The sequence below is a fragment of the Eleginops maclovinus genome, chromosome 23 (genome assembly GCF_036324505.1).
Source record: "Eleginops maclovinus isolate JMC-PN-2008 ecotype Puerto Natales chromosome 23, JC_Emac_rtc_rv5, whole genome shotgun sequence".
NCBI lineage: Eukaryota > Metazoa > Chordata > Actinopteri > Perciformes > Eleginopidae > Eleginops > Eleginops maclovinus.
Genome location: NC_086371.1, coordinates 9,987,972 through 10,001,825, shown reverse-complemented (window position 1 = coordinate 10,001,825; position 13,854 = coordinate 9,987,972). Strand labels below are relative to the sequence as shown.

At 40.7% G+C, this 13,854-nt stretch overlaps 1 protein-coding gene across 1 annotated transcript in view; it reads right to left on the bottom strand.

The window, feature by feature from the left end:
* Positions 1-13,472, bottom strand: part of drp2 (dystrophin related protein 2) — a 136,074-nt gene extending 122,602 nt beyond the window's left edge. The window contains exon 1 of the mRNA XM_063876978.1: positions 13,319-13,472. The gene's annotated coding sequence lies outside the window, so the exon portion shown is untranslated. The remainder of the gene's footprint in view (positions 1-13,318) is intronic.
* Between the last annotated feature and the right edge of the window lie 382 nt (positions 13,473-13,854).

The window sequence follows — 13,854 nt, the reverse complement described above, 5'->3', positions numbered from 1 at the left end:
TTAATGAAATTTAAAACCATAAAATAAGACAAAAAAATGTGTACAAAAAATGTAGTGTGTAGTTCAATAAAAAGGGATGCATGTGTATTAATGACAATGTCAACAACGTTTTAGGTGACAGATCTTATGCTTCTAGAGTGATTATCCAATATGTTACTGTAGTTAAGCTAGTAGCATTTAGCAACAACAAACCAACTCAAAAACAATCACATTTAACAAAAAAAGCAACAAAAATAACTTGCCATTTATACTGAGTATACAATAAATATCGAATCTACTTACAGATGGGGTCTTCTGAGTGCTAAAACTGAGAGGATAGCAGTCTTTCCTCTGTGCAGCAACGCGAACATGCAACCCCTAATCAATTTCCTGGTTAACACTGGAGGCAGGTATTTCTTAGTGCAGCAGCTAATATAAGTGACAACAAGATGTAATCAAAGTCAAAATGACAAAAACTGGATTCAACAAAACAATCCAAGTGAAATCCAGTACACACATGTACTGCACCTGATGAGCATTAGCATGTTAGCATGCTGACACAAGCATTTAACTTAAAGTTGTTAGCCGCTAGCATGTCTGTCAATTCTTGGCTGTATTCTTACACTGGTTGGCCTCGGAGGTACTGACAAATGATTCAGATTAAATACATTTAGAGAGCGAGTTATGTCTTAATCTAAGTGTGCTAAAGAATTCACATACTAATGCAGCCCTTAGCTAACTAACAACCCTTGAATGCAGTAACACAAAATGTATCTGCTTTTTTAAACAAAAAGGCATGTGGGAGATAACCCTGCGGCAGTAAAAGCTGCAAAGTGTGTGGTGAGGAAAAATGAATACATTAAATTTTAATTCATAATTGCAGGCAGTGATGGGTGAGGGTACGCAGAATTTATTTTGGTCATTACAGCCGACAGAGGCATAACAGGCATTTACAGAACTGTTTATTTTTGCTCCTTTTTTTTGTCATGTTGTGTTTTTGCTCTCATTTATTTAGAAAGCTGGTCATCATTTCTTTTTTCTTTATTTTCAATCAGATGTTGGCCTTCACTCACATCAACATGTTCCTAACCTCTCTAAGGCCCTTTCACAGCTTCCAGGTGGGATTTATTTGTTTTATTTTTTTGTAAAGATGTGCTATCTCCATAACCCTTGCTTTTCACGTCTAGACCAAACAGCCAAACCTGCTGTGTTAGTTTCAGTTTTAGTTTATGATAAAAACCCTTAAAGAGACCAAATGTTTTATTCAAGTTTTGTCCAAAAAGTCATTTGGAAAAACACAAACAAGGTGGTAGGTGATGACAACAGGATGTAGATATGTCATGCATGTAGGGAGCTCACATAGTAGCAATTTCAAACCAAAACTAACCGAATCAAATGTGATCAATGGAAGAAAAGGGGAACCTTGGTTTGGACTATTAGATAGGAAAAGGCCATACTTTAAGCGACAAAATCCCGCATGTATTGTGTTTGTTTCTTCCTTCCTTTTTCTTGTATAGGCTACATTTTATTAAAAACTGAACCAAAGCTCCTCATTATACATCTTAGCTATAATTTGTATAATAAATAAAATAAGAAAAATATACCCCTTCTCCTACAAGGCTCGACAGCTGCTCTAGATAAGTGCACTATTTTACAAAAAATGCCACCTCCTCCTGTGCACCCATCCTGAAGACATCCCATGTAATGACATATGTCAGTAATTGAGCGAGCAACTGAGCAGCACCAAATAAAAGCAGACAGAATTAATTGCAGCCTGCCGTAGTGACCTTTTCTGTTTGATAAATCATAAAGCCTAAGAGACTGCCATTAGCCTCGTGGATGGGAAATATACAGCTTTGAGAAATGATCTCGGATCTCAGGGTCTGGAGCTGTATCGACCAGGCCAGTTTATGCTTTTAGCGCACACATTCTCTCTCTCTCTCTCTCTCTCTCTCTCTCACACACACACACACACACACACACACACACACACACACACACACACACACACACACACACACACACACACACACACACACACACACACACACACACACACACACACACACACACACACACACACACACACACACACACACACACACACACACACACACACACACACACACACACACACACACACACACACACACACACACACACACACACACACACACACACACACACACACACACACACACACACAAGATTTGTCTCATTCTTTCCCCATCTGCTGGAAATGGGACAGATACACCTGGAGCTTTATGGTCTGAGGAGGAATCAAACTCCTATTTTATCATTCAGTAAAGGGAAGCATTTCCTTGGTGCCTAATTAAGCTTCAACAGGAGGAACCACACTAGCCTCTCTGGACTGTGAATAATGTGGATAGTCATTATGTGCTTTTCAACTTCATTTCAAGAGGAAATCACATATCATTGGCTTCTGAATTACGCAAGTTTTCAATTCTTTAACTCTGGCTAATGACTGCGTAATTTAAATGTAGAAGAATCAGTAGATAGTCAACTTAAAATTAAGTTAGGTAGTAGGTAGGTATCTGGGCAAGAGTTATTCTTTTTCAAGGTGAAATACAAAGTAAGGAAGTCAAGTGTGGTGATTTCCATGTGATTTCATCATAATAAAGCAGTGGGGCTTCATCATCTATTAAATACGGCACAATATGGGGTCAGGAATTCTGCATGACTGTGAATCAGCTTTGTCAAATCTTTTGAAGGCTTACATTTTTTTGGTAAATCAAATAAATTATATTACATTGTATTTAAACAAACATATGAATTGTCTTTCGAGCACAGACAGAGAAGGGAATAACTTTACAGGCAGGATGGTCCACTGTTGTAGTTTTTGGAAATATGATTAGGCCTAATTATTATTACATATTCAGCATGGTGAGATGGAACAGAAACGGCTACAGAGGAGACAATCTATAACAGTTTACATCTGCGAGGCAAGACTTGTTCTGAGGTCACCTGTGCAAATAGACAAAACTTTCTTTGATTCATAAAACTGAGTGTTAAACTGTACAGAAAATATTTTCCATTAGGGTTCTGCAACATTAATTTAAATTGGGTTTTCTTTTTGTGTCTCCCAAGGTTTACACTTGGTCATTTTCAGCTCTGCAGAAAGCAAAAATCAAGAGCATGGTTAGAGGCATGAGTCTAGATCATCCTACACTTTACTTTTAAGGGTTTCTGTGGCCAGTGCGCACTGTGAGGAATGGGAAAGGCATTAAAAAACAGAAAATTACACACACACATGATAATGACAACATGTTTTGTTGTTTAACTACCATGGTTAAAGCTTTTGTTGCCTGGATAAACTGCTACGTTTCTAAATCTGTAATTAGTGGACACGCCATGCATGCAATGTGTGCAGTGGTGCATGTGAGTAAAATTATATTATGACTAAAACCTGTTCCTGAAACAAAAACAAAAGTAAGCATACACAAACTTTGCATATTCCAAAAATGTACCACTTCGGCAGATTATGATCTTATTTATCCATTTACACTTTTAATTACGCAGACAGCAACATCAAACATCTACCGGACGATATGTAGAAACTGTTTAATTCAAAAACATGTACATATAGATGTTAAACCTACTTTGAAGGCTTGCCAGTAAAAAATGTCTTGCAGTGTTTTTTCTCCTTCGTAGCCTGAAGGTTAAACTAGCAAGGGGGAAGATGGGAAGTCATTTCTAATGAGTTCATCATCGTGTATATGGCAGAGGGGGATTTCAAATTGCCATAAATACATAATTTTGTGCCTAAAATGATATGAAACCAGGTGAATTACTGCAATCATCTAAATATGCCCATCCTATTTCTTGAATGTAAAAAAGGAGAGCAAAACAAAAAGAGCACAGATCTGTCTGAGGTGTGAGCCCGAGCCACGACACACATCTGCTGCATAATATCAACAATGTGCTACATGAATTTTAAGAAGCAAGCCTAGGTAAAAAACAAAGATGGAGTTGAGTAACAGAGCAGTGGAGGACACACCCGAGGTCACACTGTCAGAAAGGACATGGCGCTGATCAGAACATGAGAACATGTCAGCTTTAATTGGAGCACGTTAGCACATGTGCAGAAGATGAAGTGTGACCAGAGGAGAGCAGACGACATGTTGCCCTAACCAGACATGACACACGAACAAGCCATCGGTTCACTTCACAAAATAAGATTTAGTGGAAACAGAAAAGCAGCACTTATGTCCTTTAACACAGTTTGTAAACAAAGTTGCAAAAAGGGGAAACAAACTCAGCAGCAGCTACAAGATGTACTGAATGTTGAACTCAGAGCAGCAGCCATGAACTCCAATTATTGTGGAGCGGCTGTTGAGGACTGCTGATGTGAGGTTATTGAGAGGAGTGCCTTCTCCAAGCCTAACATACATCCTAGAAAGTTGTATGAGAGTCCATTTGAACAGATTAGATATAGCTTTGCTTGTAAGTGATACACAATTACCTCAGGCTCGAATGGACCATTAAAGAATTGCAGTGACATCAACAATAAAGAATGTTGTAAACAATGGATTTGAGCTTTAAAAACATCATAAATCAGTTATCACTAACTTATTGTGACATGTTTAATCATTCATCCACTGTGAGATGCTGCTATCAGAAGGGGAAATTCAGCGTGCAAACAAAAATGTTCAGGCAGTGAATATTTAGTCAAACTCCTGTCCTACATGCTGGTAAACAGATAAATAGGGAAAACAACCAAAGCCAGCATCTCCGGCGCAGAGTATGACAGGATTAAGAAATAACATCACCTTGCTGCTTCCTGATATGATAGTCATACACGGCAACATGTTTGATTTCTTTTACAGTAGGGACTCATCCTCTTCCATCAGCAGGAAAATATGAACACAACTACAGACATGTAGTGGCACTGTGAGGCGGCACTAAATAACATTTAAGGGAGATAATGGGAATGTCATTTTCACTTTCATTGTCACTTTTTATCATAAACTACAGTATTGGACAATGATTTAAAAGGTGAAGAAATATTATGTTTCATCCTGAGGTTAAAATAAATATCGCTACCAAATTCCCTGGTAATCCATCCCATAGTTGTGGAGAGATTTCACTTAAAACGACAATTATAAATAGGATTCATGTTCGGTGGACAGTTAAATGTCTGCATCAAATTTCACAGCAGCCACAACTAAATCATTTCAAAATATTCTATTCTGGACCAAAGTGTTGAACTGACTCATTGACCTACATTGCCATCCTTAAAAGGTACAGTCAGCGATTCCAAACCAATGCACCTTTTTGTCAAATTCAGCGAATACTTCTTACGGTCCACTAGCTGTCTGTTCTGTGTGCTTGCTGAAAATAAATCTGGTGTTCAAAGCCACTCCAGGCTTTGTGAAAGGGAAGCAAAGTAGATTGGACTAAGTAACACAAAGCTATTACAGTCAGTCAGCAGCATGGGGCGTTTGTACTTATGTAAGGCAGAGGAGAGACCATGGGTGTATAAAGAGAAAGGCAATGCAAGCGAGAGGGAAGGTACATGTTTTTTTTCTACTGTTTTCGCCAAAGCTGACACAAGAAGATGTCCATGAAGATTGAGAGAAAACACAGGCAGCACAAGCATCTGCACTCATGCAACCTCATATATCCTTCACCTCATGCTTTCTATTTCTGTGTCATGTTATTATACTATTTTTAACTCACTTCTTCTCTACAACAGATTGATTAACAAGCAACTGGTCGCTGCTCCTCTCCCACTCCCAACCTACCATATTAAGGATGACTCGCCACACGGGCAACGCTTTAAACCGGCCCTCAGAGCCGCTCCGAGAGCAAGGCCCTGCAGTGCCGGGTAGTAAATAACCAGCATAAAAGTGTCATGAGAGACAACCCACAGACACCAACCCATTTAATGTTAATAGGAAAGCATCGGTTAACAGATTCTAAATAATAGCTTGCAGTCACAATGGCCAAGGATAGATACCGCAGGCGCAGGAATTTATGGAGTTAGCGAATTGCTTTTCTATCCCCATTCTTCCCCCATTTGTCGTTTTGCCAGCTCTCAGCGCAGCGCGGATGATTGAGAGGTGTAGGAAGATGATGGGCCTGTTGCAGCCTGCCTGACTGAGCACACCTGTCCTGCGGCCACAGAGCTCGGGATGGCGTTGCTCCGAGGTGTACAACAACTATCCTTCTATCTGGGTCTCAGGAGGGACAGCCACTTGACAGGGCAAAGGGAGATATTTTTATTTCTGCAGGGCGGGAGTTGTTTGGTAGGTTGGATAGGAAGCACAAGAAACAGTCTGCGGTTATCCTATGAAAATTACATTCCCATACAATGACATTGCATTATCAATGAGTTTTTCCAGGAAAACATATTTTGTCTCGCATTAGATTTGTTAGGTATGTTTTTATTAACTATTCCTTAAGTATCCATAGTAAGAGATGTTAGACAGACTCACTAACAATCAGGAGATAAGTATTTATTACCAATGTGAAACTAAAGGTCAACATGAAGATACTTTAATTTACAACTTGTAAAAAGTATAGTATATATTTAAGCTAATTCATTATAATTTACTTGTATGATATGTTTGGTTGTACCACAGGTTTAAACTGAGACTGTAATCTGCCTAATTGCGAACATAATTCTGAGCAATGGTTGTGTTTTCATACTGTTTAAAGAAGAATAGTATTCTCTCACAAAGTCCTATCGGTTTACTATTCTTCAAATATTTATTCATGTTTTATTTTTAAAAGAAAACTTTACAATGTCTAAGCTAGTTGAAAAATAAAGGATAAGCCTGGCAAGATAGAAGGTTTGTTGATATCGACAAAATCCTTGAAAAGCCGGATTATGTGTTTTTATGTCTCTTGATCTCATTGTATTTTCTGTTATGGCTTTCATAGATATTTGTGAAAACAGCACAGGACATGGAAGGGCCAAATAAATGAATGTCCATGTTCTTTGTAATGGAGGCTCGTTGGTGCGTTTTTAATATTTTTGGACAACAATGGATGTCAGATCCTAAGGGGGAAAAGATATATGAAGCTTTGGGTACACAGAAAACATCTATTAGTAGCCTCATGCATTTTTGGCTGTGGTCTTTTATTTGTTTTGTTAATCAATTATCTTTTAACTGAGAAACCATGGATGTAAGAATTGAGTTTGTAAAGGGAGGAGATTACCAGTAAAATAAGCATTAGTCGGGCTCAGCCAAAAAAGATAGCAGCACTAATAAAAGGTCACAGACACAGCCTCACTCATCCAATCAGATCGCCCTACAAGTCCTCTGCTCTCTGCATGGTTAGAAATGAAAACATCAAACAAGGCAAGATAAAACGACACAGAGCAACTTTGACTAAGCCCAATTAATGAGTGAATTATAAACCCTTTTTAGTTTAGTGAAGTTGTATCTGCTGTCGAAGAGCAAGTAGCAACAAATGGATTTTTCTGAACAGGGGAAAATGAGTCCTGATATTTCCAGCTATGTCGACTATGAGCAGACATTAATGCTTATTTTACTGAAGAGCAGGCTTGACTCAAGTCACCGACAGAAATCCCCCTTGAAGAACAGAGAAACTCTGAGTTTTAAAAGCTCTTTTACTGCATATATTTAGTCCAGCAATTCAAAGAAGTATGGAAAAAGAAATTGAGGTCTTCAAGCTGCCCCACATTAGAGCATGTTGACAAGCAGATGAAGACAATTTTTCACTGTGTTAGTATAATGTATATATAAATACACAGTACAAATACACACATACACAAACACATGCATTTTTCATGGAGAAGTGTCAGAGGGAAGCTGCCACTGTTTTGCCATGCCAGGAAGCTTAGGGGTTAGGGGTTCGGTGCTTTGCTCAAGGACATAGTTAGAACATCATGAAGTGCTTCAAAAGGCTGGTCATGAAGCAGATCAAATCCACTCTTCCTCCCTCTCTGGACCCGTTTCAGTTTGCCTACCGAGCTAAACGGTCCACAGAGGATGCAATCACCTCCGCTCTACACCCAGCCATCACACACCTGGACACTAACAACTCCTACGTCAGAATGCTATTCATAGACTTCAGCTCAGCATTCAACACCATCATCCCCCCTGCAGCTTGTGCATAAACTTACAGACCTGGGCCTCAGCCCCTCTCTCTGCAACTGGTTGCTGGACTTCCTCACAGAGAGACCACAAGCTGTCCGGGTCAACAACAACACATTGAACACACTAACACTGAGCACGGGGGCCCCCTAAGGCTGTGTGCTCAGCCCCCTTCTCTTCACCCTGCTGACCCATGACTCCAAACCCTGCTACAGCTCCAACCACATCGTGAAGTTCGCTGGCGACACTACCGTGGTGGGTCTCATCAGCCACAACGATGAGACTAACTACAGGAAGGAAGTGAACCAGCTTGCCCGTTGGTGCCAAAATAACAATCTATTCCTCAATGTGGGGAAAACAAAGGAGATTGTTGTCTCCCAACCCCCCTCCCTCTGAACATCAATGGTGCTGCTGTGGAGCAGGTGAGCAGCACCAAATTCCTGGGTGTGACCATCACAGACGACCTCACCTGGAACAACAACACCACTGCACTGGCAAAGAAGGCCCAGCAACGCCTGTACTTCATCAGGAAGCTCAAGCGAGCAGGAGCCCCCCCCCCCCCCCCCCCCCCCCCGTGTCATGCTCTCATTCTACCGAGGCGCCACTGAGAGCATCCTCAGCAGCTGCATCACGCTGTGGTTTGGAAGCTGCACCGCCTCCAACCGCAAGAGCCTGCAGCGCATCGTGAACTCTTCCAGAGGATCATCGGGGTCTCACTCCCTACACTACAGGACATCTACAGCACCCGACTCACTCGCAAAGCACTCAGTATTGCGGGGGACCCCACCCACCCCTCCAACAGCCTCTTCAGCCTCCTGCCTTCAGGGAGAAGGTTCCGCAGCCTCCGCTCGAGCTCCACCAGGCTGAGGAACAGCTTCTTCCACCAGGCGGTCAGGATGCTGAACTCTCTCCCTCCCTCCCTCTCTCGCTCTCTCTCTATCCTTCATCCCTCGCTCAACCCTCTCTCCTCTCTCTCCCTCCCTGTCTCTCTCTCCTCCCTATCTCCACCTCTCTCCCTCCCTCTCTCCTCTCGCTCCCCCTCTCTCCGTCCCTCCCTCTCTCATCTCCCTCTACCCTCGCTCCCATCTCTCCCCTGACCTCTCCACCCTCCGTCCCACCCACCTTTCCCCACAGCCTCAATGGAAATGTACCAGGACATTAATCCCCCTCCCTCATCCAGCACCAGTCACTTTCTATTCTCCGCTGCTGCTGAAACTGTACTTTGCACAAAGTATTATTTGCACTAAAGAACTACTTGCACTACCGTCAAACTGTGTTTTTTGTGTCTAATATATTACTTAGTTTTTTTTGTATACCCCTTTTTACTCCCCCTATTTTTTTCTAGGCTTTTATCTTTTTATGTTATATGTTCTTGTTTATATTTGCACTGTGGGACTGCCAACGGTATTTCAATTTTCTGTATGTATAACACATGTGGAAACTTTGACAATAAAGTGGACTTTGACTTTGAGAGGATACAATACTCTTTCTCTTGGGGTATTTCAGGTAGCTCACACACTGCTTCAAATATGATATGAATAAATTGAGAGCAGTAAATATAACAGTCGAGTTCAATGGATGAGGTCAGTGGGTATGGGAAAAGAGAGAGAGAGGGTCGAATCTGAGGTCATATGTAATTAAATTCCTGTAACAGTGTGACCAGTTTCCCTTCACAAGGTCTCAATAAGGTCACAACATGTAAACTCATTACTGCCTTCCTCTGTGTAGCAAGAACATATGACATCAGACTGATTATTCATGATCACGGTGCTTTCAAGAAATAACAGCATCTGACCTACCATCACCTTTCGGTTGTAAATAAAGAAAAACTCTTCTCAGTGAGAATACGTAATGTCACTGCAGCAGTTGGTAGGTTGCTAATTCTTAACGCTCTGATAGAGTTGCTGAAGACCCGGGGCAGACTTTAACAGGGGATGACATTTTCAGATCACTCTTCTGAATTAAAAAAAAGGGGGGAAAAGAAAAACATGCCCGAGACAATCTTTAACACAGATTGCTTCCCACAGAACGGCATAAATAATGCAATCCCGAAATACATGTTTAGGATTCATCAGAGGAGATGAAAACAAACCATGAGAAACCGGCTCCTCGCCCTGAAGCTTTGAGTATTTGGGATTAACATTTGACACGAGCAAAACATATGACAAGAGCTATGAGCCCAGAACAACCTAAATCCCATAAAGATGTATGCAAAATATAAAATGTCTAGAATTGACAAGACCAATGTCATATACTGTATATTTTAGTTGATTGAGTGGAACGATTACACTGATTTCCAAACATAAAGAAATCCATATTTTACTCAAGGAAACACTTCTTCAGTTGCATGTAATGTTAATGGTATTGTATTTGTGCTTTCATAACTTTACTTTTATAAAGCCACATCTTTACAATACACTTTTGAGATCTTATTTTGTAAAGGTATATATTTTTACTGGATGAAGCATTTCAGTCATTGTCATTGTCTTGAGTTATCAGATAAAACAAGCTGAGAGAACTTTAGTGGCAGCTCAGCATGTAGGCCCCTTTGTCTGACAAACACTGTCAGAGAAACACTGAATGTTAACCTCAAACTGATGTATTCAGTGTTTCTGGTTTAAATCACTTGGTTTGTTCTAGAGATAAAGAAACATCTGAGGGTCATTTGACTACGTAAACAATGAACAATCAAATAATTCTAACAGAATAATCTGACTGAAATGACGGCAATGGTGGTAAAGACATCACCTCCCAAAAAGGCGAATATGACATATTGCGCATACTTGTATTCCAGAGGGATATGAGTTACTAGAAGTACTAGAAGTCCTGTTATCCAAAATCCATGGATAAACCATTCAAGTTCTCAGGAAAAGTGTTGAAATTATTGGATAAATGGTTGGAATTGTAAAGTAAGGTTGAATTAAAGAGCTAAAGTATACAAAGTTGAAGAAGTTACTTCAGTATAAATGACTAAATAAGAAAGCTGAATGAAGTTGAGGATGGTTAAAATGTCCATTATCTGCTGAGCATTTCAAATTGAAGCACAAATGCAAACTTGACCAAACCAGCCTAACCACTGAAATTCAATTGTACAAAAAAAAAAGAGTGTAACATTACTCTTTTATACAATAAACACACTAATAAATAAAGTTAAGAGACATACACTGTTAAACAAATGTAGGTGAACACATGTGAAACACGGTTGTTGTCAATAAAGAGGTCATTTTAGTTCATCCGTATGGTAAGATAATAAGGTTAAAAAGCCTCTCCATTATTTGATACGAGTGACAGTGACACTGTCCTCTTAAGGATAAATAAAAGGACCTTAAAATGGGATGATGTTTTGAAATTTAATCTTTATTCTCCAAATCACAGCTGGAGGGAGATTGTGGAAAATGCACAAACATAAAACATGACCAGGAGGCATGTAGATGGAGAGAGGCAGTGACAATAGAACATCCTTGTAATCCTTTTAGCCTCTTTCACAATTATAGCTCACTACTACAGTGTGAAGCCCCAAGAAACACAGCTTCCCTCGACCAAAACTATTACAAAGAGCAACACAGGATATTAACCAATATTAAACCCACGGTCTAAAAGAAATATACCTATTTTTTGTACATTTTCAAATGTTTTGCAGCAGTATCTGAGATCAAAAGACATGCAATCCTATCATCTATATACTGTGCTAGGCTTTTGGGTTCTATGGAGAAGTATCTTTCAGTGTAGGTACTGCAGGATCACTGTCCAACAAAATGACTTGAAGCTATTTTAAATAAATGCCGGATGATAACACTGAAACATTCTGCCAAATGACAACATGAAATTCATTTTCAGAGGAGATTCTCTGTGAGGCAGGATGTCGCTCCATGCCCATTTGGGAAGGAAAGATTATTCACCTTCTTCCCTTTTTAAAAGAAAACAAAATAAACCATTTAAAGCTTCCGGAGACCTTCAAATCCATCCCGAAATGAGCCATGGAAACCAAGATTTACGAAGCTTTTATGACCAAAGATGAAAGAATACGAAACCAGCCTGGTGCAGTAGACAGAGGAATGCTTTTGATGTCCAATTCCAAGATTATTACCTTTTTTTATGAAGGGCATTTCTGTGCATGCGTTTGATCCTTCAAAATGAACATAAAGTGGACCATGGACAAATGTACAACTCACAGGTTGAACTGAATAACATTTCATATAAATTACTTGTTGTCGACATGAGGCACATCTGCATTTTTGAGGTATGGTGAAAAATATGAACACAATTGCACTGAATACAGGCTGCCAAGTTTAGAAACACATCAACTTTAATTTAGTTTTGTAAGGGGTTAACACCTGTCAATCACATTAAGAGTGAAGGAGGCTCATATCACGTGTTGTTGATACTTTATGGTTTAAATTTGGATTTCAGATATATGCTACTATTTCTGTCACATCCACGTAAAAAGGATTACTCCGCCCTACAACAACATCCCAAAATTATCCCACACAGTGTTGCTTTTTCCCGGGGCTTTCATAAAAAACAGTCTCGGGGCTTAAGAAGCACACCGTGTAATTGTAACCATAATTACTCGCGACATCCAGAGTTCAAATCCGGCTCAACACCTCAGTCTGCCATCACACGTCAGTCTTCACCCACACGAACTGATGAGGCAGAAAAGCTCCAAAAATGTAGCTTCTTCTCCCTAAAATTAAGACTTTGTCGGGGAAACTTGCCGAGAAAGATGGGGCAGGCTTTTACTCCCCTCATCTGGGCTCCATAAAACACGCACACACAAGGGGTGCACACTTAAAGATAAATCAGTGTCGGTACACATACTTTCCTATGGTCCGCACTTAGTGGATAGACCAACTGTGCGTCTTGATCAATCAACCTGAGTGGCACGGCGTTCAAAATAATGAGCAGAAAGGAATAAGAAGAGCTTTTCCAACTGCAGACAAGATGATGTTCATTTGCGCACCTTACATTTGGAGCTCCGCCGGCCAAAAGCACACACACACATACAGGCTGTAGTTATCCTGAAGCATATCCGGCAAACACCATCACACGGACGCCACCACCAAACTGTGACCAGGACGATGCACACAGTATCCGAACTACCGCCAATGTGAAGCTCAACATGTACAGGAGTGAGCCAAAGGCGGTTGAAGAAGCACATTGTTACACACCATGTTCCCTGATTGTGAGGGCACCCGGCTTTTATCTAAACACATTTCCTGCAGTGAAACACTCACATAAAATAACAATGTTACCTTTCTCTCCCCGGGGCGAGGATTTGGCTCAGGTCGGACTGCCTCAGCTCAGTTGGATGATCAGAAGAGGCTAAAATAAGCTACTCCCGTGGATGCAGGCACAGTGGAGAAAGTGAGGAGAGCAGCGAGGCAGCAGCACGGTACCGGCGGTCAGCTGTCTGCGGGCTGCGCTCACTCACACCAGCCACCATCAGAGAGGATCATTTGAATCTCAATACATTATATCTTCACCTCACAAAGAAAGGGTTGGAATGAAATACTAACCGGAAAACTTCCGTGGCTCCGGTGCGTTATGAGCGCTGCAGGAGGGAGGCTCTGAAGTCACAGCTCAGGGGAGGGAGGGCATCCGAAAAAAAACTGTGGGGATGAGATTGAGCTCAGGGCTGAGAGTACAATTTGATACTCAGTTTTTTTTGACACTATAGGAAACTTCAAGCCTATAAGAAAATGTAAGATAGGGTGTATTGTTTGGGCATGTCCTTACAATGGAGCATACAAACATACATATTAACCCTTGTACATGTGGACGATTTCTG